The following is a 14,533-nucleotide window of genomic DNA, read 5'->3' on the forward strand; positions in this document are numbered from 1 at the left end:
CCAGGGCAGTGACCATCCCCCTGTGCTGAGCACTGCTGAGGCCACATCTCGAATCTCGTGTCCAGCTCTGGGTCCCTCATGATGGGAAGGACATTGAGGGGCTGGAGTATGTCCAGAGAAGGGAACAGAGCTGTGGAAGGGTCTGGAGCACAAGGCTGGTGAGGAGCAGCTGAGGCAGCTGGGGTTTTTTAGTCTGGAGAAAAGGAGACTCAAGAGAGACCTCATTGCTCTCTACAGCTGCCTGACAGGAGATTGTAGCCAGGTGGCTACAATGGGTGGCTTCCCCCAGATAGCGAAGAAATGTGTCAGGGGAGGTTCAGATTGGATATTACAATAAATTTCTTCACTGCAAGGGTTGTCAAGCATTGAGCAGGCTTTGCAGGGCAGTGATGGAGTCACCGGCCCTGGAGGGATTTAAAAGATGTGTAGATGCAGTACTTGGGGACATGGTTTATTGACCGGTTTGGCAGTGCTGATATAACAGCTGGACTCAACAATCTTAGAGGTCTATTCCAACCTAAACAATTCTATGGTTCTCTGACAGTGATTTCTTCTTTTTTTAAAGTGACTAATTTACTTGTTTAGTGTCCTCAAGTGCTACCAGACCTTATATCAGTGCTAATAGTCTGTGACTTTAGCCCTCTTAATTTTGATGAATTATAGCCTCTTTAAAAATTATTTATTAATATATCAGATTATTCGCAGAAATCTGTTTAAGACTGTAAGTTGATGAATAAAGGATTCCCTTAGACTTTTAATAACACTTCTAGCAGGCCACTAGACTGTGATGCCCTGGTCTGGCCAGTGGGCCAGCCATAGCCAGGATCAACTTGAGACCATGGAAAACAACACCCTAAGTTCAGGGATATTCAGGTTAGGGAGAGTTAATGTTTGTTTGCATTGGAACATGGGAGTTACTATGTTAATATGAGTTATGTTGACATTCATAATTGGTTAGAATGTGTAAGAAACACTTTCGGAGAGCTAGACGGTCTGTCCATTCTCTTTTGTGCCATGGCCAACACGATGGTGTAACTCAGGTGTGTCTGGTGAGTTCTCACTAATGGGAAAGTCTCTCTAATGGGAGTCTGCCATGACTGGAAATCAGTGGGACTCAGATTTCATTCAGTGCTCCCCACAAAACAGAGATTCTAGCCTCTGGGTTTAAATAGGTACCAAGAATTCTTGTACAGTTTTTATTTCAGCGTTGTAGACCTTTGGGGATTGACCCAAAACCTCTCCTATAGGTTTCCACTGTATATTTGGTATGAAGGGGATGAGTTGGAAAATGTGAGTAAGGAATTAGGATTGAGAAGTTCCACTTCATTTAATGATTCAGGATATTTCTGTTGAGTAGCTGAAATGTGTTAAAACTAGGACATTTAAGAAGTAGGCATTTAAATTAGATGTTAAGTTGTTAAGAGACATTGAAACATCTTGGATTCACTGCTTTTTGGTAGAGTGGCTGTGAATCATTTAAACATTGAGGTTCTTTATTTGATGTATTTTTTTCTGATGGATCACACAGGGCTTTTAAACAAGGGCATAGTAATGGTAGGAACAAACTAATTTTCCATGGTCCCTTGTTGAAGTTTCTCAGAGCTGCTGAAATGTGCTATATTTACACTGGACCAAATACAGATCAGCAGGGAGAGGAAAATGAAAAGGATTTACTGTATAGTAATTTATCAAAGGTCAAATATATAAAGCAAATTCCTTTTCATTTCAAGTAGACAACAAGAATTCAGGGAGTAAGCTGAACTTTCTTGTACCAAAAGACAAGAAAGAATTTTTCTTCATGTAAAATAAATAAAAATGTCAGTTGGAGACAGAAAGAATTTTTTTTCTGAAAATACCCAAAACACTATAAAAATTGGCCTGTTATCTAAATAAATTTGCTTGTTAACTGTGTAGAAATTTTCTTTAGTATAATTTTATTACTTCTCTCTTTATTTCTCTTTTGTAGACTAGGGAAAAGAATAAATTGTGCTACTCCTGTATTAATTCTCCAATGGAATGTTTCATTGACACAGAGCTGTGGCACTACATTTCCATTCCCTCTGGAAAATTCAGAGCAGGAGTGAATACCTCCTTTGAAATTAAAATTCAAACATCAGCATTAAACATAGGAAGAGCCCCTGGCTAATGGTAAAACCAGTCTCCCAGGCTTGTTTTGGCCATGTTGGGCTGTGTGTCCTGAGACCAGTTAATGAACTGCCCATGCCTTTGGGCTCCACCATGTGCAGTCTGCTGTGCGGGCTTATGAAACAGCCAGTGCTGATCGTGGCTTGAGATCCAAACTCAAGCAAACTCTTCCTTTGCACTGGCACACAAATTTTGCCAGTCTGGAATAACAATATAATTTTATTTTAATGGCTGGATAATCTTTTGATAGTCTTATGGTAAACTTATGGTAGTAACAATGTTAGTTATCTTATATTGATAACAGTGCTCAAACTATGAGGAATCAAATTTAATGTTCTGAAGAGAAAACTAGTCATATATAGACAAGTAAGAGTATTCAGATGAAAGTGTAGCACTGTATCATTGTATCAGTACATTTGGATATCAATAAAGGAAAGGGAACTTCAAATTCTCCTAAAAATACATCAAAATAGCATTATGGTGATGAAAGGTTTACTTCACATTTATTCATTTACACGTTAATGATGTGCACAGTCCCTGTATGGGTTACTCTGTATATTCATGTAGAAAATTGTGTTTATTCCCTGTGCTTTGATGTGAGAGTGAGTTGCTACAGGAAGCTGAAGACTATACATCAGCTCTGCCACTCTGTGCATGAAGATCACCCAGATGTACAGTCATGTTTATTTTCCTTCAGCCCTTAAGACTGTGCAGATAAGTAAAAATATTTTCAGCACAAAAATATCCGAACTCTCAGCCTGACATTCTCTTACTTATAGTAGGAGATGGCTTGGGATTTTATGGGTGTGTCAAAGTTCCCATGGCCAGAAGTCTCTAAATCTATCAAATGCATGTGTCTGGATGCAAGAGGCCTTTCTATAAGAGGCTGTTGCTTGGTTTAGGGCTCAGAATTTAAATTTTTTTTTTTCTTTTGCTTCCACCTACTTTGCTGGTGTAGACTTATTTTCCTGTTATATGTGTGATGTTCAGTGCCATCAGAGTGAAAACCTCAAAGGACAGAATTTGGGCAAGGAACTAGGAACTTAAATAACAATCCCCAGGACTTTTCACAGGTAATAGTTTGAGGGGAAGAAGTGACATTGGTTATTGAAGGCAATCTAATTGTTTGTTCTCTGATTATTTTTCTTCTTGGAGTACACATGTTAGAGCTGCTTAGGATCAGTATTCTTGGTGTCACTTGGTTCAGTCTTTAAGGTCAGAAATCAATTACTCCTTTCACTTTGTTTGGGATATCGCTGCTGCTGGCAAGGAATGAAGTTCAGACTGGCTGTATTGAATGACTTGAAGGTCCAGGCTTCAGCTGAAGTCTCCTGACTGGTCCTGAGCAGAGGGAATTCACAGTAGGGATGACATTTTGTGGCTGGTGTCCCACCTGCCTGGGATGTCTACTCTGAAATGCAGGTGAGTAAGGCAGCTGCTCACAGGGACACAAGAGTGTGCACATTTTCACAGAAACAGCTTTTAGAGCGACTTCTGGAAGGGAAAGAGTGTTCTGCAGCTCGGTGTTCACTACAAGAAATGTGGGTAGATGGCTCTCCATGCATGAAGCTTTAGTGCTGACTTGATCCACAGCAGGGTAATATGCAAAAGCCCAGCATGGGTGGATTGACAGCTATTTATTTTAGGAGCTAAAATATGAATCTTAAATGTTTGTCAGATGTTTTGCCCTATTCTTGATGAAGAAATGCTGTTTAATTGATAAAAATTAATAACTTAAATTCAGTATCTTCCTGTCACTATCAATAATACTTTTGTGAGGGATGTATTACTGTTGTAATTTAATTTATTAGACATCACCAGTATACATGACAGTTTGTTAAAATTTTCAACTTAATTTACTATGGACAGTTGACTTGGGCTGTTTGAATTACACTGATGTTTTATCTTAAAAACATTGATTTTCCTAAAAGTATCTTTTCTGCCTTTGTGTTTATTGCACTATTAACCAGGGAGAGGAAAACTAGTGGGAAGGCATGGTCAGAGTTGGAGTTTCATCCCCTACCATCCAAGCTGGTTTTGTTAAAACAAGGAGAGTTTTGTGTATTACTTTCCACAGAGTTCTGTGGACCTGTGACTTTCTGCCATTTCTTCCCTCCGCATTTTCAGTATTTGACCTTTTTCTGGTGGCTGGCTTTCAGCTGCTGCTCTTTTCTACCCTGTACCTCTATGTTCATCTATTACTGGATTTGAGGAGACTACACTTGCTCTGTAAATTTGGTTCATTGTGTATGGATCTCTTCTATTTTGCAGAGGTGCTTGGATGAATACAGCCCACCATGTGCTTAGAAAATAAAATCAGTGATCTCTAGAAGATAATAGAGCTCTCAACTAATGTTCAGGCACTTAGGGAAAACAGATTCTGTTTAAAAGCATTGTGAATAATAAGTATTTCATGCAGATAGCCACCTTTTGATACTTTACTTCCTAAAACATTCAGTTAAAGTGATAGATGTTTTTGTCCATTGTGTAGAAAGGAATAATCAAACGATTATAGTAATCCTGATAAGAAGGTAGGAGGGACAGAAAGCATAGCAGTCAGCAGCTGACTCCTCCTAAGAAAGGAAAAGGCACAGTGTGGCTGATGAAGGCATCTTTTGAGGATTTACAGTATGTAGTAGTTCTTGTTGACTTCTCTCCCCCCTCTCTTTCTTCTGGAGCCATAATGTAATCTGAGTAATTCCAACCTGGAAAAAGAAAGTAGAAAGTAGCAATTTGATGGCTGCAGTGATGATCTGGTATCTGGCCCTTTGATAACAACCTGCTTTGTATCTTTGTGTGGGAATGGAGGGAGAAATTCAGGCCCTGTGGAGGGCTGTGGAGGCAGGTGAACCTGCCAAGTCTTTCCCTTGGAGGAATGAGCTCTGAGGGAGTTGTGATAAGCTAATCTCAACCCTCTCCTGGAGAGATACCCCTTAGATGGGACCATCCTCTCTTCTCATGGTGAGCTATCCCACCATAGGTTTTCCCCCCTGGTACCACCCTGGCTTTTCCCCATAAAAACCCCAGCTTCTGCCCAGTTCAGCAGGGAGCCACTGTCCCTGTCTACCCTTTGCAGAACTGCTGGACAATAAGGGCTACCTCTGTGGAATCGCCGCATGACGCTCCTGTCTCTCTATCTCTGAGGTGGCCTGGGATAACCTAGCAAGCAGAGCTGAAATCACTGAGCTGAAATCACTTGGAGCTGCAGGCTGCCCCTTGCTGAAGTTATCCAGTGACCAGGGATTGCCAGGGGCCCCCCCAAGGCTGTTTCTTACAGGACAACTCTTCCTCCGGGAAGGTCGTGGCTCCGGGTCAGACGGACCTGGTCTGGCTACCACAGAGCCCAGCACAAAGTCTGTGCACCACTTACATTGCTCTGGGCTAATTTTTCCCACAGGTAGATGGTTCTTCCACCCTCTCTGCTGGGATAAATTTCCTTGGCCACATGCTTGCAGAAATATTCTCCCTGGGAAGTTGAATATTCCAGCTCTAAACTAGAAACATTTTTGTATATTAGTTTTAAACTAGGAAAAATGACTGGATAGAGTCCAGTAGATCTTATTTTAGCATAAACATAATTTCATTGTTTGGTTTGATATTTATGGATTAAAGACCAGCAAAAAACAGTAGGAAATGGGTGAAATGAGCATATACCTGTGCATATTACATCCTTGCTTATTATGTACATGCACTGTTTTTCATGCCAGAGCAAACCAGAGCGTTATCTATACACCAGAATCCCAGTGGACAAAGTGATGGGATTTGCCCAAGAGAAGACACAGCCTGGAGCATGAACCAACTGATGGATGCAGTCCTGACAGCACAGGGAAAGCACAGGCTGAGATCAGCCAGAAGTGACTTGCTTGTCGTAAGGCTCTTTGTTGCCCCTGAGGAATTAAAAAAATGGATTGTGAAGAGCAAGGGGGGCTCTGGGATGGTTTTCCAGGGGGTCCCTTCAGAGTGCAAGGGTCAGCATGGGAGAAAGGTCTTTGGTATCAGGTGGCCTGTGACACAGAGAGGAAAGGGGTGAGAGTTGAGTGTCAGTAACCTCTGCAGAGTGAAAGTAGTACATTAGGAAAATGCTTGCTGCTGTAGCCTGCTGAGTGGATTTGAGCAGAAGGTGTTTCAAGGGTTGTCTCACTCACCTGTGATGATTCCTGCTTATGTATGACTTCAGGGGGGCATCTCCAGAGACTTTTGTGGTCTGTGCTGTCCTTGGGAGTGAAGCAGTAGGGAAGAGGTAGAGGTTATCTGGCTCCAGGTTGTGTGCAACAGCATGGAGATGGATGTGCTGCATCCTTGCAGAAATTCCAGCCCCACTTACAGCTGTGAGGGCCAACAGTCAGAGAACTGCTACTGAAGGTGGCAAAATTTTAATACCTATCTGCTGATTTGGTTTCTGTGCTGAGGGCAGCATTAGCTCTCAGCCTTCCTCCTGGGAAGTCATCAGCATCTACATTTTATTGTTTTTGATGATACCACAGTCATTTTCACAGCATTCCACTGTAGCTACACAGAGCAGATTACAAGTTTAAGTGCAGGGAAAAAAAATAGCAGCAGCAGGAACAACTGAACTTTTTGAAAAAGAAAGATGCTGTTTTTCATGCAAATGTTTTTAGTAATGAAGAACAAGGGAAAGGAAAAACAGAACATACATCAAGCAGAGGCAAAATTGTTTCAAAATAGGGCATTTTTCATAGGTTGCCAGGAGGTTTTGTCTGCTGTTTTTAGTGGCTTTGTGATGTACTGGGAGTCACTGCATGGAGTGGATGCCCAGGACTGAGCAATGTAAGTGTCTAGCACAAGATGTCTAACTGCCACATCCTGAGGAGGACATGTAACTACTGCCAGGGTGACCAAAACAAACAAAAAAAGGAATAATAAAATCCACCATATGGGTAATGAAAGCTTGAGTTTAATTTCAGAGTATGATCTGTGGTAGATGCTTTATTCTGAAAAATGGTGAAAACTGTTCACTATCTTCAGCAGTATATTAAGACCAGGATGACTAAGGGCTTGACTTGCCCTGTAAGTCAGGGATAATAATGACTGTTTCACTGTTGTCAGATTTCATAAGAGTGAATTATTTTGTTTTGCTTCTTGTTTCAGCACTACTGAAAGATTCTGGCCTGGGAGCTTTTGGGGGTTGAGATTCTCTATTTGCAAGGCACAGTGGAAATAAGAGGTCAGGCTCCACTCAGGCCCTTCAACAATACTTGTACTGGAGCACTAAGGGCACCTGGTTGATTTTGCTTTTGTTGTTAATGCTATTATTTTGTTGTTATAGTTGTTGTTTGTTGTTGACTTGACCCTGGGTGGAGGTGGGACTGGAGCATAAAAACTCGAGCTCTCATTAAGCAGTTTAAATAGTATTATTCAGTGTTCTACAAAAACTTAGTTAGTTGAAGTTGCCCATTTTGATGTGTTCGTATAGAATTTACTTTCAGAGTAAGTTTATTTCAGTGGTATTAGGGATCTAACCAAGAAAGGAACTTTTATGAAGCCTTAGGAAAAGTCTGTGGCACACTTAGGTATCTAAAAACCTTTGGATGTCTGGAAAAAGAAGGACATCATGTTAGTTAGAAGTAGTTGAAGAAACACTACAGAGGTTGCTTTGGATGCACTTGTAATCAGAAGTTTTTCTGATGTTATTAGTGAATTTGTAATGTAAATATCATACCAGTTTTAATTACTTTGCAATTTAATATGAGTAGGATTTATTGGTGTGTTTTGTGACCTGTGATTTATTTGGTTTACTGTAGTATGCCTAATAGATCTTATGGAGTAGTGCAAGTAAGAGCACATTATATGCCCAAATCTCTAAATCTCCCTGTCTTACTCATTAACTTCTAAGGCTTCCACTATAGGTCTTACTGGTACATACGTGAAAGACATCAAGTCAATTTCATTGCAAAATGAAAGCTGTTGAAGCCCCAAGGCATCCTCATCTCCACAGAGTCCTGATAGAGTGCCAGAAATGCTATGTCTGAGAGATTTCTTGCTAGGGGCTCAAACTAGTATTTGGAATAGGCCTTTCAAGCACCGCTTTAGCTCAGCAAACGGCTCTGGCAAATGTTGCATTTCAAAAGAGTCTTAACAGCACTTTAGCTTTTGCCCAAGGAGAACAAGGTTTGGTGTTTACACATGACTGCAGCCAAGTCTCCCCCACAGAAGTGTTAATGCCCAAAGCTGCTCCACTGCAAGCTCTGTAGCAGGCATGTATCCTTCCAGCAGCTGACAGCCAGCCGTGGTCTGGGAGGGCAGGGTCCCAGACACTGCATGGCCAGTCTGGCCTGTTGAGAATGCCAAGATATGCCCAAATGAACTCAATGTCATAATTTGATTTAACACCACACCAAGGACCTGAATTCAGTTTTTTTCTGTGACTTCTGTCATGGTGCAGAGGATGTGTAGCAGAGAGTCCTTCTCCATTAGAAAGATCATCTGCTGAAATGGATGCTTTTCAAGTGCGTGGTCATTGCTTTAGAAACCATGAATTAAGGATATGTATACTAATCTACCAGTCTCCCCAGCTTCAGAAGGTGTGTGAACAGTGCTTTGCAGAGGAGATAAGACAGAAAGCCTTTAAGACCCACATAAACCTAAAACTGGCCTCTGCTTTATTGTACTCCTTGTACTTTTATGTAGTCAATTCTAAAAATTTTCCAACCTCTGTGTCTGAAGTCATACAATCAAAGCGTGTGTTTTGGGGAATCCAGATGGAAGTCTATTTGTCAGGCTAAAAAGACCAAAGAGAATTAGGAATGAAATGCACCATAATTTTTCCCCCTCACTGGAACATTTGTTTACAGGATGTAAAAGTTGCATTCAGTGTGTGAGACAGTGATGTGAGGGAAAGCTTTCTCTGACAACTTTCTTTAACTCCCACAGTGCCCCTCTTTTATTTGGAAGGAACAATGCCAACTGATAATGAACTAAGCCTTTCTATTCAAGGCTTCAAGTCAAATATTTGTTCCACATTAATAATTCAATGTGACAAATTTATTACCTTGAAGGTGCTGTGAGGCTATTAGACAATGGGAAATTGTGTCTTCCTTTCAGCCCACTTAATTGGCTTTCAGGCGTGACATTCATCAAAACCTTGACTTTTCATGTAAACTTTCTGTTATGCAAGGCATGACTCTAACACTGGAACTACAGTCATTTGGAAAAATTCACTTGGGGGTTATGGATGCTAGCTATGAAGCAGGCAGCACAGTGCCTGTGGAAAAGCAGGCCACATAACTTTCTTAGTCTCACCTGAGAAAGTGACCTGGGAATTCATAAGGAGGAATTAAAACAATCCTCAGACACAGAAGACAGCCTTGCAGGTGCTGTTTGTCTGTTCCTTGTTTTCTGGCAAGAGAAGGTCGAGGGGTGGTGTACCCCACTGACCAATGATGGTGTTGTGTTAGTTCACTAACCAGTAAGAGTTTTACCTTTCTGTCCTTTCACGTTTCGGTCTATAAAAGAAGATCAGAGGTAATAAACCTTAAGATAAAGGGAGAAATTCTCCTGTTCGATTCCCAAGAGAGTCTATGTCGTTCTTCTTGCTGTTCCCAATACAGTGACAGGGGGAAAACTTCACAGGTTGTTTTTAATAGCAAAAAGAGTGGGAAGGACAGTGTGTGAGACAGTCCAAGAAGCTTTATTTAAAATTAGCAGAGAAATTACCATGACTTGGTAATTTTCATGTGATAAAATGGTCTGTAATTTCAATGTAATTTTAGGAGTTAGGGCTGTTTGCTCTCTCTCTCAAGTAGTGTTACAAAATTGCCAGTAAAATTAATATCTTTATAACTTCTTTACCATTTTTATGTGTTGTTTGGGAAGTTATAGAATGAATTGGTTTTAAATATAATCCTTTGTAATCCAGGTATTTTAAAAACACTTTACATAGTAATGATATGTTGTTAAAGAGATTATCTTTCTAATAAGGACCCTTAAATGAAATCATTTGAACTCTGGCTTTCATATTCTTCAACTTCATTTCTAATGTGACTGCCTTCAGTGTTGACCTTTAAAAGACTGCCATATGAGCTCTTGAGGAGCTCTCTAAGGAGCAGATTTGACTATAGTAATTTATTTTGCAGCAGTTGCATGTATGCTTTCCATTTCTGACATTCAACCTGAGTTTTTGTTATTTACAGGGCTTTTTTTTTTTTTCTCTTTTTTTTGTATCCTGTAATTCAAATATGGCTGCAGTCTTTCAAGGACACCCTTAAAGATTAAATCATTAGTTTCAAAGGTTTGATTTGTCCTTATAAACTTACACACAGTTGCAAACTGAACAAGTTGTTTTAAGGATGTGCAAAATTAATCCATTTTTTTATTCTTTCACTTGATGATAATGAATTTGGTTTATTGAAAATGCACATCACTAGGATCTTCTTCCATCTACAGTGTGCTTTTATTTTTACAAGCCAATAAAAAGTTACATTTGTCACTTTGTAGATTTCTCTGTTAGCACATATTCATTCTTTCATGTTCTGTGCTTTCTCTCCTTGAAACACTGAAGAACTGCAATGGACTTTTCTAGCTAGGAGTTGAATGTTTTTCATGCATGGAGGGATTGTGGCTCAATGTCTGATCACCATTCAGAAGGGGTGTAGGATGGAGTAGGATAGAGAACAGGAGTCTCAAGCAGAGGCTGTGCCATGTTGCTACTGCACTGGCCTTTGCCATATTGAACTTACTAGTCCTTCTCACCCTCCTCATTCCCATCAACAAATGTTTGGGGTTTTTTTAATATTGTTTCTTGCCACATTAATGCAGAGAAAGCAGTTGTGCCTGTGTTTGAATGCTCCCAGTTAGATCACTGGCCTGCAGGGCACTAACAGCCTGAAGGAAGAACTGGTTAGATAGAGGTCTGTTTTTATCTTAGGACAGTGGTGAACGCTACCTTGCAGATGAAACAGAGAAAAAAAGGAATTGAAAGTTTTGAATTCAAGATACCATATCTGAATTTGTGATGTTTGAGCCAACACTCATAAATGAGATTCTACTCCAGCTAAAGAGGCATGCAAAAGAAAGTAGAAACAGTCAATTGTAAAGATGATCTTTTTATTTTCTCTGGAGAAGTTAAGTTCACTGGGATGTCTTATTTGCAATTATTTGCTATGAAGAGAGTTTCAATAAAATTAGGTGTATTTCTTTTTATAGACATACAGTTAATGTTTTTCAGGCTTCTTTCTGCATGTAAACTGTCAAAATTTAATATAACCTGTTATTTAGCCTTCTTTACTTTTGCAGAGACCTTACCACTTGTACAAGTTTTTTGTGAGCATCAAACATCATGGAGATAAGCAGTCCTAGAATACATTTGTGCTTACCATGTACACATATTATTCATACAGGGAAAATTATTAGTCTCAGTAACATCTGTATAGAATGGAGATAATGGGAGCTCGTGATTGAAAGGCACAAGGCTTTCTAATTTTTAGGGCTTTTTTTATTATAAATTGTTAATGATTAGAAGAGAGATTGTATTGTGTTAAAATTATGATTTCATTTTAAAAAATGCAGAGTCTTAAACAAAGTGGTTCATAAGGATAGTGTTGACTTCAGGGGGAGCTAAACATTCAAGGCATATGTTATTCTATTTAGAAATCTACTTTAGGCTCCAGTCCAGAACAGTTGGGCATGTCTTCAGCTTTTACTACTTTTATGGTGATATTTGCTATCTGAATAGTCATATTGATGGATCAGAGCTTTACTGAGATAATGGCCTAACTTAATTTGTATTCTAAGAGAACACCATTATACTCTTTAGCATATGGAGCTTGCACACCTGCAGATTTGGCAGGTGTAACAATGCATTACCAGACCCCTGAGTACTTACTGGCATTATATTCTATTGGAGTTAAAATGAGGTAGTACCTTTGCAAGAGAAAACCTAAACATTTATTACTTTCACATAACATTTTATTTATATAGATCCAGGTTTCTTTCTTAGTGAAAATCTGAGGCCAATGAAAATCTGGAGGATCTTATGAACTGCATGGTCTTTAATGAAGGTAGCACATATCCAGAGACATTAAACCATCACTAGAAATATTGACAGGTTCACTGGTAAGTGCCCAGCCCAGCATGGCTGGTAGATTACTGTGAAGCATTTAGCTGTTTGGAAGGTAGATGGGGTCAGAGCTGGAAACAATAATATCTTGAGAGCAATTTTCTGGTGAGGCAAAGCTGAAGTTGTTGAAATTGCTCTTTTAGGCTGAATGGAAACTTTTAAAATATTCAGGTACTTTCGTAGATTGAGGACAGCAGGTGTTTGAAGTGCCTGTTTATGTGTTTTGCAGAAATGTTGTGGGTTTTAGTGGCTCTGATATCCATGTCTCCTTGTGAACCTTGATAATCTGCCTCATGCCTCTGACAGCTGAAGTAGGTACAATGTTCCACCTAAAAACCTGTTGGCTTAATGCCTGTCTTCATCTAAACCTATATGATATTTTTACCAGGTATTTGTACTCTATACTCTAGGTAGTGTTGCCAAGTATCTAAAAAATTCTCAGAATAATACCTTGTGTTTCCATCAAGAGACCTCAAAACATTCCTCAATTAAGCAGATGTTATTTACCTTATCTCGTCTAATAACAGCCTCAGAGAGGTAGCGACAGCATCTGTTATTGACTACATATGTTCTGAACTTGCATGTTAGTTAATATGTATAGCCTGGATGAGGTCTTATTTCCCTTTAGAAGCAGGCTTAAGGCATCCCTGGTTTGGACTGAACTGGTGGATTGGAGCTGGTGATTTGGCTGCACAGCCTTGGCTGTGTTTCCCTGGGAGCACAAGTCATTTGCCCACAATGATATAAAAAAATCTCTACAAGAAATAGGATCTTTGTCTCCCAGTCTGTTTCAGACCATCCTTTCCTACATTTGTCAGAGCTTTTCCACTTGTTTTCATTTCATAGCAAACCTCTTATGGAGTAGATGGAGAGGTATTCAGGCCATCAGATTAGTTTGTAAAAAATAAATATAACTCAGTTTTTAAACAGGAGCATGAAATTTAGCCTGATAGAGAATTAAAATGACAAAGAAAATATTTATAATATTTCTCATACAACAACTCATTTTTCTATTGTTAAAAACATCTTACTAAACACTCATTTTCTAAAGCTTTAGTTGAATTAAATCATGATTAATATGTCAAAATCAATGTTCTTCCTTTCTTTCCTGTCAAGTCAATCAAAAATGTTATATTGTCAACAAGAGAAGGGGCAAAAATGAAGGTCAAGATTGCATCAGTCTTTTCAAAAAGCTTTGCATTGTAAATTATTTAGGGACTCAAATCAATCTATTTTTTTCTTTTCAGTGGTTGGACAATAAAAGCAAGATTTATTGCAGCAAGTGAATAATAAAAAAAGAATAACAAGAAAACAAACAAAATTCACCTGACAACCTTCTGCGTTAATCAAAACCTGAAGACTAAACTGAAAGATCAATATTTGGCTTCAAAATGAAACACAGAAAAGCTTTCATTAAAAAAAAAAATGGAATAAAAAAGAAACATAGGCTGTGTTAATCGAAAAGAGGCAAATACAAAAATCCATATAGTCTTTTGGTTATCTGTGATAAAATGGCCCCATTGGAACTTGACAAATTACAGTATTTTTATGCACATATCAAAGTTCAACTTGATTGTCTCATATGGGGGAAAACACCATCTGTCTGTATTCTAGAAATAATCTGCATAATTGACTTCCAAACAAGCCTCAAAGAAACAGGCATTTATCACCTTAATTGTGACAGGCAGAATGTGTGTCCCTGCTATTTTATCAAGATAATAGTAATAGCACTGTGGATACCTGGTATCTTGTCTTGCCCTTATTTTGTTTTCAATTTGTGTGGGTGGGAACTGGATCCTTTGAGTTACAACTACTCTGACAAATTATGGAGGAGTCAGAATCACCTAGGACAAAAATAGCAGAGTGACATGCTACTAAAGGTGGGGCTTGGTGTGCAGGACTTAAGGTACTTAAGGGCTTGCTGGAATTTGGAGGGGGGAGCAAAGACTATTGCAGGAAATTTTTGTGAGAACGGCTTGAACACCATAGGCACATCCACAATGTGCATATAAAATCCTGTTATGAGGGAATCAATTCGTGTTTTAAACCCAGAGGTGCAAACTTAAATTCAGTGCTGTGACATGCCAGCAGCGAGCTTTGGCCTCCAAGCTGAAACACCCTGGAGAGTCTTACTCACCTCTCTCTGTGGCTGAAGAATTTTGCTCTTATGAACCAGCAGCAGAGACAACTCTGAAATTTTAAACTAGTGACTTCAGAGTAATGGAAAATACTTAAAACTGACCAGTAGATAGAAATCTTGACATCAGTATCTAAAAACATGAAGAGGTAGTGGATGTTGTAACCTCTCTGCCA

At 39.3% G+C, this 14,533-nt stretch overlaps 1 protein-coding gene across 2 annotated transcripts in view; it reads right to left on the reverse strand.

Annotated features, from left to right (window-relative positions):
* GAB3 (GRB2 associated binding protein 3) overlaps window positions 1-14,533 on the reverse strand; it is a 774,285-nt gene that overhangs the window by 152,925 nt on the left and 606,827 nt on the right. The window lies entirely within an intron of this gene.

This window comes from Cyanistes caeruleus, chromosome 14, assembly GCF_971803275.1.
Source record: "Cyanistes caeruleus chromosome 14, bCyaCae1.hap1.1, whole genome shotgun sequence".
Taxonomy (NCBI): Eukaryota; Metazoa; Chordata; class Aves; order Passeriformes; family Paridae; genus Cyanistes; species Cyanistes caeruleus.